Genomic DNA, 18,316 nt, shown 5'->3' with positions numbered 1-18,316 from the left:
GACCAGCGCGCGCTCAGTGTCCGTTCGTATTTTATCAAACTTTGTTGTAACAAGACTGAGATAAAAATAGCAAATAACTAGAGAGAGAGAGAGAGAGAAAAAGAACATTTTGTTTAAAATGAAAAATTCTCTTTGTCCCATGAACACAGATAGTATCGTTATCTTCATAAATTCGAAAATACATTCCGATTTTTGAGCTTTATTATCGGAACAAAGAAACTTCCCCGAAGTATAATACAAGAGAGAACTTACAGCAATGAGAGTACGTATTATAGAACTATTCGAAATCAATTCCGATCGGAATGGCACCGTATTTGATCTCTTTTCCTTTAATGTGCAGAAAAGGTGATAAGAGGAAAGGTGAGAAAATACAACGTCATTCTGATCGGAATTGCGTGATTCCGCGAATAGTTCTATAATAACTGCCCTAGGAATCGCTTCTTGCGCGGATTCCTTTTGGATGTGTATATACGGATGTTTTGGATTTATGTACGCAATTTTTGAGCTCAATACGAGCGAGAATACGAGAACGCGCGCTATTGATTTTTACGTATATGTCGCGCGCACGTAACTTCAAACTGTCAAAATACACAACGTAAATTTACTGTCAAATATTTTGTTGTCAAACTGTGGGATATAAAAAACACACCTAAAAACTATTGCGCGCGCATCTGTTTGTATTTTATTATTCCTTTTGTAGTTAAAATAGTGATTGAGCACTGATCATCAACTGATGTAACAAATGATCGATGTTGCAAACAAAATGGAACATCTATAGACACGCGCGCGCGCGCACACACACACACACGCGCACACACATGTAACACGCTGGGTTACACAACGTCACTAAACTTTAATTAATACAGAGTCGTAATATATATGATACGATGTTAGTTACATTGCTGTAATTAATATAATGTCCGGTTTGCGTGAAAGAGAAATAGCTTAATTAAAAGGAAACGCTTAGCTCTATGATAAATACAAAATGCGATATGATCTTCTGAATATAGTTGCAGATTATTCTATTAACTGAATGTAACGTGTAACAAGGTTCAGTCATGTTTTGTCACACTTGAACTCGTGACTCACATTCCCTTAAAAATGTTTTTTTTATCGTAAAAGATCACGAAATGTGAATAATTGGTTAAATAACAATTAAAACAAAATGATTAGTAAAATTATATAATAGCGTTTCTCAATTTTTAATATTACTATTTTTAAATATCTACTCAACTCGTAATATAATGTGCTCCGCGCGAATACGGACATTTATAAAATCTGAGTTGAATGGGTTAAAGTTAAACCATTAGTGTTGAAAGCGCGCGTATGTGAGAATTAAAAAACTAGAATACTTTGTGTATTTTTTTTTGTTTTTTGCTTTTTGAAGTTTATCTCTGGCAAAGTTTTAGCGGACAAGATTTGCTGCGCACTTTGTAACATCTCGTATAATGTATACATTTTCTGAAAAAAGAGCAATCTTTTTTTCAGCAAAATTAATATTAGTGCATAATTAAAGAATTTGAATATTTAAGTTACCTCGCGCGCGTGGTAAATATTTTCCAACAAGTTTGTTTTTTTTTTTTGTAATTTATTTTACAATTTAGAAGCACAAAAACAAATTTTTTAGCCGCATAAGAGCGGAGTAAAAAAGCCAGCGAATAATAAAAACACGTAATGCAAATCACACGTGATGCGGTTTTTAATTAAATTAAATTTTCTCGCTCCAAATATGGCGACAATTTGATTCTTTGCAAAATAAATATGAAATATGATACTTTCCTAATTTAAGTGAGTTCCCGTCAATAAAAGAAAATATCGATTATTGTTAAGGCGGTCGGCTTATTTTATTAGGTCGTGGTTTTTTTCCAGAAAAGACTTTATTGAGAAATGGACAAGAATAAGAGACAAGAGAGATGAAAATGTAAGTGTGTGCGTATATAGCAGACACTATTACGCGGATAAAGTGGATTTACTTCTCCAAAGAAGTGTAATGTTTTATGGGCCTGAAAAATAACGCGCATCATCATTAAATGTCAGAAAAGGCCGACAGACGTCAAGAACCGACGCTTATTGTTAGGTCGATATCAGTGATGAAATCGCGCACGAATCCCCGCTCTCTATCTGCATCACACATTTCCGTTTATAACGACGTTTATTTTCGTTTACACACCGCAGGTTGAATAATTCCAATTCGGCTAATCTTAGCAAACGTATAATTTCATCGAATTATGAAAAGATTTTCCAGATACGCGCGCGCCTTCCAAGAAGGAAAATATACGAATCGTGACTGTTATTGTCCAACACGTAAACGCACGAGTATTGAAATTAAGCCATGTCATGGAATTGCAAATTCTTTTGCGCAAAATATAAAATTTCGTATCAGAAAAAAATAAAGAGAAACGCAAAGCGATATGGAAGCACGAGAAAAAAAATCGAAAAATGTTACAACTTTCTAAAAGCTTTTGAGATACACGTTTTTAAAACCTTAAATACATAAAAATATAAGCATTTTTTAAATAAATACTTAAAAAAAATGATTGCGATCTTAACTAGAGTCGATAGTACTCGATTTACAGTAAGCGTTTCTGTAAGCATCTTTTTAAACTAAATCCACTTGAATCGTTCGTTTCTTGCAAAGAGTCCAACGTATATACATTCCGTGACAGGGTTTTGCTAAAGTAAGCGAATGAATTGCCGCGCACAATCAATCAAACTGAGAGAAGCGTTGTAATTGAAGTCATTGCAGGCGTCCGTTAATTTCCAACAACATTATGTAACAAAAACGTTGCAGCAAATAGATTTAGTATTCAATTCGCGTTGTTAACATTGGTACGTGTCCCGACATCGAAACACTGACGATGATGACACTCTCTGACATTCGTCTGGAACACGAAGAGAAATAAACTCCGAAGCGACACTGTGACACTTGTACATATTTACCGTCGCAGCGGCGCGATCGGTTTCTCTGCAATTTCCAAGTAAACAGTAAAGATAAAACTAATCGAGTCTTTTTAACAGAGATTTTCACGAAAACATCTACGAACGCATCACCGATCGAATTTTTTTATCATTTACGGTTGGTTTTTTATCAGGAAAAAATTCTTAATAATCTTTAATAACATTACTTTTACGCCGATAAAATGAAAAACGTAATAAAGTTTTCATTAACAAAATGATTTAAACTTTGGAGATAGATGGTATCACAGATTAAAGATCCTATTTGAGCGTCACGGCACAGAGGAAACGAGTGAATAGCTCTCGCCTCAAGCCTGCCGTAAAACTGTCAACTTTTACGGCCGACCTTTTGTTTTACACTAGCGGGAATAAAAAGAAAGACCATTTACCTGGAGAAAGACGAGGTCGTTTATCCGGTAGTAATTATCGATATTTTTAATTTCTTTTAACCCTAGTAACCTGTAGAAACGTGTTGTATGAAAAATTTGCGAAAATTTGCGAATTTTGTTCGTTTACTGAAGTGAAAACACGAGAAATAACGTCTCTCTGATGCCGCCATTGTCTCAAGATCTACGCGAGAACACACATCGGCCTCCAGGTATAGATATTTGTAACGGTATTACGACGAGTAGGTGGATAACCATTGCTCGAGATGAACGGCATTGTGATCAATAGATCGTCATTATTCACTCACGATACAAAAGAGGTTACGTGTCGCGATATCTGCCATTGCGATCGAACGCGATTAAGCGAGTTCAATACACGAGGACCGCACGTGTACCGCAAATCGAAAGGAAAGATCCACGTTACAATAGGAGGGCTAGAATCAGTAGCTCAAGGTTGCGCTAAATTCTGCTGTCGTATTACAGACGTTCGTTCCGGCATCGATCCCTTTGAAATCGGGCCTCGAAAAACAGATAAAACTTGTTTACTGTCTACCGGTCGGCTAAAAATCTGCTCGTAAATTAATTCATAACGAAATTAGCAACCTGGCTCGTTCGAAAACTACTTTATATTTCAATTTAACCTTCCCTCTTCTCTCTCCCTCTCTCTCTCTCTCTCTTTCCATCATACTTATTACAAAAGTCTTTCCAACTTTACAAACAAATATACTGTATCAAAAACACAAAATTCCTTTGATATGTTTTCAGTCAATTATTCGTATTACAAGCGACATATAGAATATACATATCTACAGATATAGAGACATGTTGAACAAAGTAAGAGAACATTGTGTTTCGTAAAAATTTTTATATAAATAATATAAATTATAAAATTAAAAGATTTATAAAATATCATAAAGAAGACCCAACACACACACACACACACACACAATGTTGATGCCTGGCACTATGTGGCACTATTGTCTTATACAAATTTTCCTGCGTATAGATTTCTGTCTATCCTGTCACTTAAATATAGAATTTCACCATTGAAAAGTACATGATCTGTTTACATAATCCGACACCATTGTGCGCGCTCCGTCATGCTTATTCCTATTCGCGTTTGGTGTGATGAATTATTCAAAATCGTTGAGTCATAATACACCCGATCGTGTCCAGTGACGGCGATCTGGTTAGAAACGACTCTAAGTGTTTAGAATGTCAAGGGTGACTGTGACAGAGTGCGATAGTCTGGTACGAGCCAAGATCCATCTAGATACAAGTCGAATTAGCGAACCAAGGTTGCGCTAGATTCCACTTTCGAACTGTTATTAGAATGCCGATGCAGTCTCTCTCATCGAAGTGTCTTGGCTCGCGCTTAATCGCTTTGTATCACATCATTACACATCGATACGTGACAAACAGCAAAACATCAAAATTTTCAGAGTTCGCTTCACAAATTATCTAGACGTTTCGAAAGATTTAGCGCGTGTTTTAAGCGCGTCAAACTTCGATTTCTCATAAACAAAGTGAAAAAAGAAAGTAATACAGATCCTTAATTCTATTTCGTCATTCTATTTCAGTCATTCGGGATGATAGAATGATATTGAGTTTGCGAATGGTAAAGAAATAAAAAGTGATTGAGATGATGATCAAATGTGCGCGAGTCGTTGGAAATACGCGAGAAAGTCAACGTTTTCGCATAACAAAACCTGCACCGCAATAAAAATCGTCCGAACTAAATGAAACGCAAAATTGAATTTCGTAGTGATCGAATACTGAGTTGTGTAAACGACTATTGGAATCGTTCACAGAAGTATCGTATATTTTCAAGATGGTAAGTCGGTATGAAGAAGAGAAATATTCAAATCGCCTTCGATCCGGGTGCGCACATCGATTGAATAAAAACCGCGCGTACTTCCCAGTTTCTCTTCCTCTCTCTCCGTTATCGTCTGCATAAAGATTTCATCGTGTGTCGCCATTTGACCCTAAAATAATGTGTATGTATGTGTGTAACCGCGATACATCGAGAACCATTATGTATACAAAATATTCGCGTCATCCGAAATTCGTTACACACTCGAATTTGTTGCCAATTCCACGTTATAGACAGCACATATTGCGCGAATATACGATTTTGAAGATTGCAATTGTTTTTAATGCCAAATGCATGTTTAGACACACTCTCGGAAATAGTTCCAACTATTTCCTACAGTCTCAAAAAAGATTTTCTAAAACTGTCAAAGATAAAATATCCGTCCCGTGATTGTTACACGTTTTGAATCTACATTTTGAGAATTTGGAAAACTTTGCGACAATAAATTCAGATGCACTTTTTCCATACGAACTATTTCAATACGAATTGTTATTCCAATATGAATTTGGACACAGTATGTGAAAATGTTCCAAATACTGGTACTTTGTATCTAAATTTATTGAAATAGTTCACATAAAAATATATATAAATCTGAATTTATTGTTGCAAGACCTTGTGCTACTTTCATTACGTGCGTCTGAAACTCTATAATGTAGTTTTTCTCTACATTTAAAGAGTTGGAAAAATCAATAAATGTGCATTTATTCTCATAATGCACATCACAAACTAGAAAAAAAAAAAAAAAAAAAAAAACTATAATCGTTTCACGCTGGTTTTATATTTCTATTAAACTCACAGTCCACCCCACGTACGTAGCCAATAGCTTGAGTTTAGAAAAAAGAACATGTAGCACACGCGCTACATTCGCCATAAAGTTTTTTTTTATGATCGATAGACTAATAAACTATATAAAAAAATTAATAATAAAATTGATAATAAAAAATTTATAATAAATGCATGTAAATTAATAACTTATCAAAAAAACTCATTTTTTTCATTAAAACTTATATGACGTAAAGTAAATTAGACATTTGTTAATGCAAAAAATAAAGAAAGAAGTTTACAAAAATGCACAATCGATGACAACTTTAAGGAACAACTTTTTTTGTTTCTACGAGAATTGCAGAAATTTTACTTTGATATATTCTTACTTCTGACGTGTCATAATTCAATATGACTGTAACAAGGACCTAGTTTTAACGTTAAGAGCTTCTAACTTTTATATGCACAGAGAATCGTCTCTGTTCTGTGTTACTGAAAAGAGAACAGAGAAACTGATTACGTTCACTGATGCTGTGTGCTCTTCTCGAGCACGCTTTGCATCGCAAGTACGCTATGACGAACATGAAAACAGCTGATGAGCCGAAGATGATGGACGAGAGGTTACTACCATGAAGATCGACCATGAATTATGCAGACACTTTGAAGCCTCATGGCTTCTTCGCGGTTGAATAGTGTGACGAGAGATCGAACAATGGGAGAAACATTGTTAGTGCGCGGCAAGAGATGAGTATTAAATCGTTCCAATGTCAAGTCATGTGATTCATTGTTGTTAAAAAATAATGGTTCTTTAAGAATTAAAACAATTGCGTTATTAAAACTCAAGATTGATAGTAAAACATATAAAAGTGTACTCTACCCGCTTTTTTTATGTTCGTTCACTATATTTGTTTTTTTTAAATGCAATAATAAAAATCATAATATCAAAAATATGTCGTGTAAAAAGTAATTAACAAGCACATTAATTTTTTTTGAATAAACAGAATTGATTTTTTTTTACGTCCTTTGACTGTAAAGTGGAAACACGTTTTTTTGAGTAAAAAAATTAATATTGATATACTCTTCTTTGGCACTTCTAGATGGTGTTCGTTATAGTTTTAGTAAAAATAATTTTTGAATCATTATTTAACGCCCTAATATCTAAACTATCCCATTTAGATTTACGAGTTATAATTAATTTATATCTAATAAAAGACTGACTAATATATATGTCGATCTTTCACTTCTCAGCAAGATTGAGACAAGATGTATATTTCAATTATATGTACATCTATCCGTAATTATGTTCATTATACTGTAACATTTGTCATTACATATTACCGACTATGAATCGACCGCATAAAGTCTTAATTCGTCGGTTGTTCAATTTGCTGAGGGAAACATTAATTACAAAGCTCTTCGTCCTAATGGAACATGTATACAGAGTGTCCCATCATGGCGGCACGAAAATTGACTCGTGTTTTCGTGACGCGAATAATTCAATGTATTTTTTAATCTACTCTTCAACATTATATCCGTACAGTTAACACCGAATCTGCATGATTTATATACGGTATTCCCTGAAAGAGAGAGAGAGAGAGAGAGAGAGAGAGAGAGAGATAGGAGTATCACTCCATCCTATAATTAATTTTCACTCCTTATGACTTTATTTGAGTTTGATCATTTGAAAATAATGGGAAAGAAGGCTTGTAATCTTAGCCAACAACTGATTAAATTATATACATCTATCTGTTTCGGGTTGCGAAATAATTCTATGAAAAAAAAATAATTATTAATCCGTGCACGAATTAAGAGACAAATCGTACGCTTTCAATTGGTTCAACTTCCGATATGTTGCGGAAATATACAAAAAAATCTGTTACTATTTTTACAAATATATGCAACGTCATCTATAGCATCAGATTTTAGATTTTCAAATTATACCGCTTCAATTATTTCTGATCAATCCTTTGACAGGAGACTGATGGAAAATTTTTAACTTGGTTAAAAACATCTAGAAAGGGATTTTTGAAAAATATACACGCTATCTCTCTCTCTTCTCTTGTAAAAAAATCTTTTTAAATCCGGAAGATTACGAATCTTAAGAAATAAAATAACATCAGAACACGCTAAATAAAAAGAAGATAAACCATCTACGACTTATACAAGGTATCAATGAGAGCTAAAAAAACTGCTTACCGATGTTTTCAGTATCTACCGTTGGCGGATATTACGCGCGTAGAAACCAATATATATTCCACGATATCAGCGGAAGTCACGTTTCTTCAGCGCGTAATGCGTGTTTGTATTCTCGTCGTGTGCTTCAAAAAGAAAAATGTCATTCACTTTACCGAGAAAACAGTCGTGATTTTTCTTGCACTTCGTACTTCGTGCGCACTTTTCCCGATTCGATCTTCACAAATTCGATTTTCTTCGCGCGTCCATCGACGCTGAATAACGAAGATGACGAAAGATCGCGCGAACGAAGAATCAGAGATCGTGTGTCGGATACACTGACACAAAAGATCGGCCGAGAAGAGAAGACGTTTCTTCGCTTTTTCGAAAAATTGCACGTTCGCGAGCTGATCGCCGCAGTTAACGCGACACACATGGATTCGTGTGTCGTGGGGAAAGCAAAAGCCTCGCGTGTAACAACGCTCTCGCAAAGTCACTGCAGCTGATAATCTTGTTTTTTGATTTGCGAAGCCTCGCGCGCAATTCGCATATTATTATCTTCACCTTTTTCTCGATCCTACGAATATATCACGAGACGTGTGTAATTTTATACCGCGATCGAGTCGAGCTGCGTTCGCTCTGTTTACCCATTTGTATGTATTCGCCCGCTGTCGATCGATAAAGGGCCGCAGCTGCAGGGAGAAAGAGAGAAATGAGGAGTTCGCTCGGCCGCGTTTAACCCATTACCCTAGTCGTCCATTTTTCCCGGTTGTGCTTAAAGTTTAAGCGAGAGCTTTAAAGCGCGAGATCGGCGCATTATTTGCACGCGGTATTACGTACGCTCGCTCGCGTACGTGTACCGATCGAATTTAATCGAGAGAGCACTGTTGAAAATTTTTGCGCGTTATAAGTTCACTGCGAATCAAATGGTTTTAATTCTTTTTTTTTTTTTTTTTTTTTTTTTTTTTTTTGAGCACATTTAACACAACACGCGAGAAAATCGTTTATTTGCGTAGCAACGTATTTATAGGAGAGGAAAATGTATATCGCGCGGTGTATCGCGTGCGCGTGGTTTCTTTCTCTGTATTTACGTAAATTAATGCCACACCGTGCAGGCGTAAAAGTCCGCTAAAACAAATTGTTTATTGACGTATACTCGGCATTACATAGTATAAATAGATACGTCGCAATATAAATCGATCTTCGGCGTCTCGTCGTTTCGTGCTCGTCGCAAGTCCCGTACGAATCATCGAAGTTTTCGTGCTCGAGCAATTCCCTGTTCGATCTTCTCCTGCGAAAAGTCAATCTCCAGAATTTAATTATCCGTCATTTAATATTCGTTCTGATGATTAATAAGTAATTTAATCTGTGTTTCACTAAAATTAGTGAAAAATGATACTAAGAATATATCAGGTCTGACTTTTTTTCGCTTAAAAACTATTAAATATTTTTTTTCTGAGAGAAAGTATAAAAACAATTTACGAAAATTACGGTAAAATATGTCGTAAAAGTGAGTTTACGCGCAAAATACGAGAAGAAAGGCATTTTGATCAATCGTTTATCGTTTTCCGTTAATTATATACTCGTTCATCGCCAAAAACTCCGAAAGCGCTAGAACATTTTTTTTTTTCACCCCGACCAACTCGCAAATTAATCTGTCTAAACTAACGACTGACTGCAAACGGAAAAACGAATCCGATCGAATGACCTAATTCACTTCTAATTTGTTAGTTTTTCGTTCGTTTCGCGTGTACGAAATACATAAGTCGTGACTGACAATTTGTCACCGGTACCAAAACAGACGAAAACGTTAAAGGCCACGCACAAGCAAAAACCGGCAGACGATGGTTATATTCCCTCGCTCGACTTAAGAGAGATGTCGAGCTCTGAAAATGCTTAGGACAGCGATTTAAGCTCGTCCGCTATATGCTCAACGTTTCGCCAGCTCGACAGCTATTCGCGAATGCCGGGAATTACACGGAGATGAGGAAAAGCGGGAAAGAACAGAGGAACAAATTGATGAGATTTTTCTCTTTGTTCTTAATCATCCCTCTTTTCCTTCAGTATGCCCTGAAGGCTCGCCGGAAACATAACCAACGTATACACACACACACACACACTCGTGCGAAATACCCGCACAAGATTTTGCTTGTCTTTGACTCTCTTCAGATACGTGCGACGATGCTTTCCCCTTCTTCTTGTTATTCACCCTACTCGTTACTACGCTAGTGTTGTCCGCTAATTAGTCTTACACTCACGCCTCGTAGGGGAGAAAAGGGTCACCCACTCTAGAGCGTACTACGTCATAGCTTAAACGCCAGTGCAATTTCCAAAATGGGTTTTCTTCTCTCTTTCTCTCTTTCTCCCACTTTCTTTCACTTTTGTTAAAACTCTGACCTCTGTGTAAGAGATCCTTTTTGAGGTAATGTACAATTTGTATGACGTGATTCTTACACGAGATGTGCCTTTTTTTTTTTTTTTTTTTTTTAATCTATTTCTCCGTCAACTCGTCACCGAGAGAAGGGTGCGTGCTCGATCAAAGAGGATAAAAGGAGAACGTACGCAATTTTGCTCTCCTCTCCCGGTTGTTTTTTTTCCGTCTATCTTTCTCTCTCTCTCTCTTTCTGGCATCCAAGACTCCTTGGCCGACTCTTCATTGACCGTGTACTGAACAACACCGACACAATCGACGCGTCGTCGGCGAAGAGGAAATATCGAGGCAACGAAAAGGAAAGAGGCGTCGAAGGGGGGACAAGAGACAATATATAACGGAGCCCTTTCTACCTGAAAGGAAGACGTCGAAGGACAGGGTGGCGAGAAACCTGGACGGAAGAGACTCGCACAACGTGAGAGACGCGTCGCGTTTGTTTGTGCCTGTTTTCGCGAGACTCTAGCGAATTCAAGAAAAAAAAACAACAGACGCGGCGGCAGACGAATTCGGCGTCCTTTTGCGCGATTTTCCCAACCGGAGCGAAAGCAGCAGCGTTTTCTAGCATACGAGTACGGCGGAGGTACTAGCTAGAACGAGGCCGAGAGCGACCGAACGAGGTCTCTCTCCCCGAGTCTGATCCTGCGTGCTGAACGAGCCGCCTCCTCCGCCACCTTCCAGCTACCCGGCTCCCACCGCCGCGAGGCTCCTCATGGCCTGCGCTACCCTCTCCTCCTCTTCGAATCGTCCCCCGGTTTCCCTCAACCCGCCAAAGCTTCCATCTTCTCTTCCTCCACTTCCTCCTCCTCTTCCTCCTCTCGCGCTCTTTCTCCATTCCTCTCTCTCTTCTTTCGAGCAGTCTAAACACTCCGTTTCGTTTCTCTATGTCGTTCGCACCCGTATAGTTGTGAATCTTCCGCTCCTACCTTTGGCCTCACTGTCACTATTGTCTTGTTCTTCATCGCATCCGTCACCGGTGCTGATGGCGACGGCGGTCCGCTGAAGTTAACCATTCTTGCGCATACGTGTGTGCGAACAAATCGGACAGTTGCAACAGCTTTGGAGAGGATATAAATTGTACACTGGTGCGCAACAATGTTTTCCAACGAGAAAACAAAAGGCTTCTCCCGCCACGAAAGTTATTATAGTTTTATTATTATAGTTTTCGTTATTCAGCTATTAGCAAATTACGATCTGCTCGCCGACTAGACATCCCGAAGAAAAATCGCGCACTCACGATGAAAAACGCATTTTTGTTACAAGAAAAAAAATTGAAGATACTACAAAAATTATACTCCAGAAAATAATTGTCAAGATTAAAAAAAACTTAAAGTTACAAAACACATCTTAAAGATACGGAACAATATGCGCTGTGAACATTTTGACAATCATCTCTGTAACATTTGCTTTTTGTTTTTACAGATATTTCACATTTCAGGATTTGTTCCTTTCTTACATGATACCGAGTTGGCTCGGAAAAACCGAGCTATTTTTCCTCGCTCTTATTATGTTTTACTCCAACTTTCGGTTATCAACGAGAAAGTTTAAAGAACGATTCTTGTAAGGTAAACTAGTTCGTACTTTACTTCTCTGCAAAGACCCAGATCCGATTTAATTATCCTCTCAAGCGGATTCTCTCTCTCTCTCTCTCTCTCTCTCTCTCTCCTCTATTTCTATTGTTTATACAATAGCTCAAATTTCTTTATAGATTATAACTTATATATAATAACGTATATGTTACGTTTTTCTTCTCATATAAACGAAACGATAGGAACGTCAATAGAGGTATGCGCATAAGTGTTGCAGCTTGTTATCTCTTTGCCGCAGTGTCTTCGATATTGCTGCTCTTTAAAAGTCACTCCGTATCAATATTCCCGTTTGCAGCGCGTCACATCTTCCAGAGAAGATTCCAAGAAAGGCGAACTGTTCGCTTTCTTTTTTTTTTTTTTTTTTTTTTTTTTTTTCTATTTTTCCAGTCGTTTCTGCCATTTCTTTTCACTCACTCACTCACTCGCGAAAACGATCGCTCCAGACGAGCCTCCAAAATGTCGCGGTTGTTCGAGTAACGAATAAAAACGAGAAATAATTTAAAAAGAATCAATTTTAATCATCGCGCTAAACACGAAAACGAGAAAAACCAAATATATTCGATTTGGTCTATCGGTGCGCGTTGGTTTTAGAGTTAATTCCAATTCCTTCGATGCAATCTGGCCAGTCGTCAGTAACACAAATCGACGACGCCAAAAGAAGCTTCGTATTCTTCTTTCTTCCGATCGATGCATGGAGAACATCTGAGGAGCAGCCGCAATATACAGGGCGGCAACAATACACTATACAAGGTGTGTATCGAAAATCGTGATACACATCCAAAAATAGATAAAAGTAAATATAAGTCGACAAAATGTGGAGTAAACTTTTAACCATTTCAAGTTCTCTTCTAATTAATAATTTAATTTCACATTTTTTAAATTTTTTGTAGTTTTATATTTTATATACATGTATAAACACACATAGAAGCCGCGGACAATGTTAAAATTATGTTTCTTATCGTCCTCTTTCAGAGAAAACAAGTTTAAAATGTCAAACGCATCTCCATAGAAAACTGCATATTTTCAGATTCTATGGAAAAAAAAAAAAAAAAGAAATATTTTTATCTGAAACAATGGTTTATAATATGCATCTAGTAAAAGTCGAGTGTGTAAGATATGTAAAAAATATCGTTCAATTATCTAACATTAACAAATCAATACGTGCGGTTATAACGTAAGGAGAAAAATAATCTATTTCGATCGATTTTTTTATATGGCAACCTTTTTTGTCATAAAGGTTACAACTTCATATAAATACGGTAATATTAAATAATTAGATGTCAGTCAAAGAAACAAAATTAAATAATTAATTAAATATAACAATTTATCTTTTTTATCATAAGAAATAATTGTAAGATAATTGTAAGAAAAAACCGCGGCAGCAGATTTCCGAAAGAAATTTTTTTCGCATTAACCTTCGCTTTATGTGTCACGTAACACAGAATGTTCTTACTTCCGTGGTATTTTCATTACAATAGCTATTATCTGTACACATACATAATGCGCGAATATCAGCGGAAGCACTTTTATTATCGCACGTAATCTTTATATCGACATTGAAAAGGATACTGTCTGCAACTTGAGACTGTGCGTTGCACCGCGGATAAGCACGCAACCTTCAGGCACGCAATCTTGATCTGAATCAACTTTAAAATGCTCTTAATTCAAAAATTTCTATTTCTTTGACGTTTCGATGTTAAAATTTGTGAAATAATTTCAGAAATCTAACGTTAAACGTACATAATGTTCAGTGTGAAATTTTATATTGTAAAAAAAGTGACATTAACATTTTTATAATATATTGTATACCTCACATAATCTTATATTTCCAACTTGCTTTATTAAATGGTATAGGTTAACTTGTGTATATATTAATATACATATAATTAATATACACACAAATATTCTTAATTTAAAAAAAATCTAGTTTTATACACACGATATGTACATTATAAAAATAAAATTCCACGTATACAACACTACGAAAAAAATTAATCATTTGAAATATAAAGTTTATCGTTTATAAAAATGTAAGACTTGACATTAAAAGTTTGACATTAAAATTGTCGTCATATCAGTAAAGTTCGTCGTAACATCAGTAAATTATAAACAAAACAAAAATTACAAGTAAATACTAAAGTGAAATATGTCTGCATCTATTTAAACACGACTTTCATGCATTTTAATCGCTTCTCTAAACCGGAAATATGTTTAACGAAGTTAAGATTACGCATTATCTATATATGCAACAATCAAGTGCGTTTCGAAAACAACAACGATGAGGTCTCGCCGAAAGTGTTTCTCATTATGCGAGGATACTTGTTTTGGGTTCGCGCGTCTCAAAATTAAATAGCAACAAGGTTACGGACTTACCGAATGTCGCCAAACCCGGATGTCAACGATGCTTGAGAATATTTTCGGCATGGTCCCGTCTCGTTGTAGTCGCGCGTCTCGAGACACATCGGGATGTCGCACGAGATAAAAGACAGAGCAAAACCGGATGAGGACGTGTGACATTGCAGCATCAGCATCAGCAGCAGCAGCAAAATTCTTGACACCCAGCCGCGCACACGCATACTCATACATACTCATACACAATACGGCACAGTCGATCGCACATGATGACAGAAAAACCGAATAATGTGGGGAGGACGGGGATAACAGATGTGCGATTTTTCTCAAAAACAAATCCGTACGTGCACACACATTCAAGTACACAAATATACACAGACACGCGCTCCCAGCCAAAGAAGAAAAAAAATACACAACGCAATCACACATCTGATAGGGGAATGATAATAGATGCCGCGTTAAGTTTGTGTGTGTAAACTGATGGAGAAAGGAAATGTGTGAACCCACGCGCGTATGTAATCGCGAATGTACACAACAACGCAAATTTTGATGCGAAGAAAGCGATGCGGCGTGGCGCATTGTCGTTCGTTCTGAAGGACGAAACCGAGACTCGTGAGCGGCGCGAAAGCATGGTTGAGGTACCACGCCGCGAACGTTTATTTTTTTATTCTTTTTTTTGGCATACCCGATTAATCAGACCCAGCCGAACACCAGTCAAGTCGTACTTAATCCGTACTGACACGGTTGATTTCGCGATCGTGACAAACGTATGTCGCAGTAAACGCGCGCGTGACAGCTACGGGAAACCCGACGACTATCTTTTCTCTCGTAGATCCGGAAAGCGACTCGTTTTTTCTGAAACAAATTGACTGATCGATTGCGGAACTTAACCGGCGCGTTCACACATCGTCTTACTAACCTACGCGTCGCACGTCCACCGGTCGTCGCAATTGCCTTCTCAGCGACTTCAAAACATTTCCGCGACACTAACTTGTGCAGCTGTGACGACGGCTGCCATATTGAAATCCCGTTTCGCGTGCCGTAATCAGACACGGGTGCGACACCGTGCAAATGTGCGCGCGCAGACATCGCCACCTTGTGTGTCGCGTACGCAGCTGTAAAACATCATCTGTGCTGCCGCCTGGTGATACAGCATCGTGAAATTAAAAGCACACTACAGAATGCAGCACCAGAGAGACCTGTTATTTTTAGGTGAACTTTTTACACCGTTAGGTTTTTCTTTAGCCTCTTGCACAATGCGAGGGAATAGCGATAGCAGAGAGAAGCCTGAGAGCGGCCATGCCATTGTAGTTTCTTACGACGGTTTCAGCCGCTGGTTTTAGTCGTATTTCCACAAAAGTGGAACTCAAAGGCCGTTCTCCATTAAACTCAAGTAGCAGGTCTCGTGGAACTGATCAATCACGTTGGTCGAATGGCTAATTTGACTCTGCAATTGGTCAATTCCACGCATATATATAATACTCTTATATTGCTAGTCGCGTATCTTCGCAATGAGAGGCACGAGGCCCGAGAAAGAGAGACGCACGAAGTCCAAATATGGACATAGATAGTCGAGCGTCATTATGCGCAGGCGCGTCTACTAAGCGAGTGCGAGCGAGACAAAGCATTGGAAAGAACACGAGAAAGAGAAATGCCCAAACGTGCTTGAATGTTCACCGCATGCGCACAAAGCAGCTGGAGAGAGAAGCTACTATATTGTCTGCACCGTAACATGTGGACTTCAGGTCGGCACCGTACTAGCAATGGGTGTGTTTAGCCGAAGTTAGCGCTACGTAGCGCTACGTAGCGGCTTCATGTAGCAGTTGCAAGTGCTGCGTTACTTCTATCAGAGAGAAGCCTGAGAGCGGCCAGGCCCATAAGAGTTTTTGGGTACCATTATTCCGGCCCGTAAGCTAGCGCATGTCCATGGGTGGTGCACATTGGCAACTACGTAGCGATGTCCACGAGCGAGTTGTCGATACGTATGCTATGTCCACGCGNGGTATTATTGTAAATGGCGGCCACTACTTAGAACATGCTACGCGTAGCCATACTGTCCAGCAGAAGTAACGCAGCAATTGCAACTGCTACATGAAGCCGCTACGTAGCGCTACGTAGCGCTAGCTTCGGCTAAACACACCCAATATAAGAGTATTATATATATGATTCCACGAGATCTGATACTTGCGTTGCTTGCGTTTAATGGCTGCGTTCGGGGAGCTCGCTATCAGCGCTATTTGGCGCTATCGCTGTTCGGGGAGGTAGGTGATAGCGCTACCAAACGCAATCGTGACGTCATTAATGATGGTGTTTTACGTCATAACTTCGCGCTACAAACGCTATTTCATCCGAGGTGATGTGTTGATAGTGTTAGCGTTTGCAAGCTCCATGAACGCCTTTGAACGCGTTGACAGTGAGCACACTGTCGATAGTAGGTCTCAAATAAGGTTAAGGTTAAGTAAAAAAATTATAAAAATAGAACGTTTTTACCATGAACGATTACGTAGACATAAATCTTCAAGATGCTGTATCGCAAGAAATATTTAAAATAAAACTTTCTCCGGCTGATGCTCTTCGAACAAAAAAGGGTAAAAATGCTAGGTTAAAAATGTTCAATATTTAATGCTTTGCTCTCAGATTTTTCCTGATTATTTTATATAATACACATCACATGTAAATAAAACTAACTAATTTAATTAACTTTTTTATTATATTATTGTTTTAATTTTAAAGTGTTTATTTCATTTGGATTTTTTTTTTCTGTTTTACTTTACTTTGTTCGCTTTCAGACGACGAAGATGAATCTATTAGCTCTCTCGCTATCAATGCTACTGCTGATAATAATTTTTGTCTATTTTCTATTTTATTAAGCCCCTTGCACAATGGACGGAATAGCGATAGAAATAACAAAAATTTTAAAGAGTTTATATTCATAAATAACGGTAGGAACAGCGGAATCTAACATACAAAAATACACATGTATCAATGCAGATCAGAAAACAGAATAAGCAATAGCGATAAAATTTCCGACGAGTTGGAATTCTGTGTCTAATGCTTATCGCTATCACTATTTCCTCGCATTGTGCAAAAGGCTTTATATGCCAATAATAAGAAACAGTCGCAAAGCGCTAAACGCTGATTTCTGCTGAACACAGCCAAAGATGCGTAGAAGGCGCCATGACACCGCGCTAATGCTGTTCATGCAGCTTACTATCGCTAACGCTTTATTGGCTCCCCGAACAGATCTCGCAGCGTTTGCGTTTCCAGCGTTTACAGCGAGCTCCCCGAACGCAGCCAATGTAGAGCCATAGAGCTCATAGAGATGGAGTGGGAATAGCCTATTCAAGCAATGAGTGGGAAGTGTGAGCAAGATCTGAGAGACAGAAGATATACTTCTGTCCTGCTCATGTACTGTTTTTCTTTCTGCGCATGTGCTTGCATAAGTGCCACGTGATATACGAGATTTGTTTTATTTCCTGAAAATAACTAAAGTAGCAGTCAGTGCAAGAAAATAAGACAAACTAACGGTATTTTTTAATAGAATTAAATAAAACAAATGGGTTAAAATAAAGGAAAAATATATATTCAGTATAATATATATTTTATTTAGTGTAATATATATTTTATTAACACAACAACTCATATATGTAATATAAATCTATTGTATTATTATATTCAATTTATATTTACAAATTTATTTTTACAAATTATTTTTATGTAAAAAATATATACCCTAATTATATACCTAATTAAAAAATTATGTAAAAAATTATTCTAATTATATATCTAATTATATACC

General features: G+C 37.5%; 1 protein-coding gene across 9 annotated transcripts in view; it reads right to left on the bottom strand.

Moving 5' to 3' along the window:
* The window catches only part of LOC109861178 (neuronal calcium sensor 2), a 33,478-nt gene extending 18,283 nt beyond the window's left edge, over nucleotides 1–15,195 (bottom strand). The window contains exons 1-2 of one of the 9 annotated variants that reach the window (XM_020440715.1): nucleotides 11,503–11,569; nucleotides 8,173–8,725 (exon numbers count right to left, since the gene is read on the bottom strand). The gene's annotated coding sequence lies outside the window, so the exon portion shown is untranslated. The other 8 variants (XM_020440719.1, XM_020440714.1, XM_020440717.1 and 5 more) reach the window with 8 other exon arrangements.
* Between the last annotated feature and the right edge of the window lie 3,121 nt (nucleotides 15,196–18,316).

Source organism: Pseudomyrmex gracilis, unplaced genomic scaffold (genome assembly GCF_002006095.1).
Source record: "Pseudomyrmex gracilis isolate BER0280 unplaced genomic scaffold, ASM200609v1 scaffold_615, whole genome shotgun sequence".
NCBI classification, from domain to species: Eukaryota; Metazoa; Arthropoda; class Insecta; order Hymenoptera; family Formicidae; genus Pseudomyrmex; species Pseudomyrmex gracilis.
The sequence above is the reverse complement of the archived record's forward strand: the minus strand, read 5'-3'. Positions and strand labels throughout refer to the sequence as shown.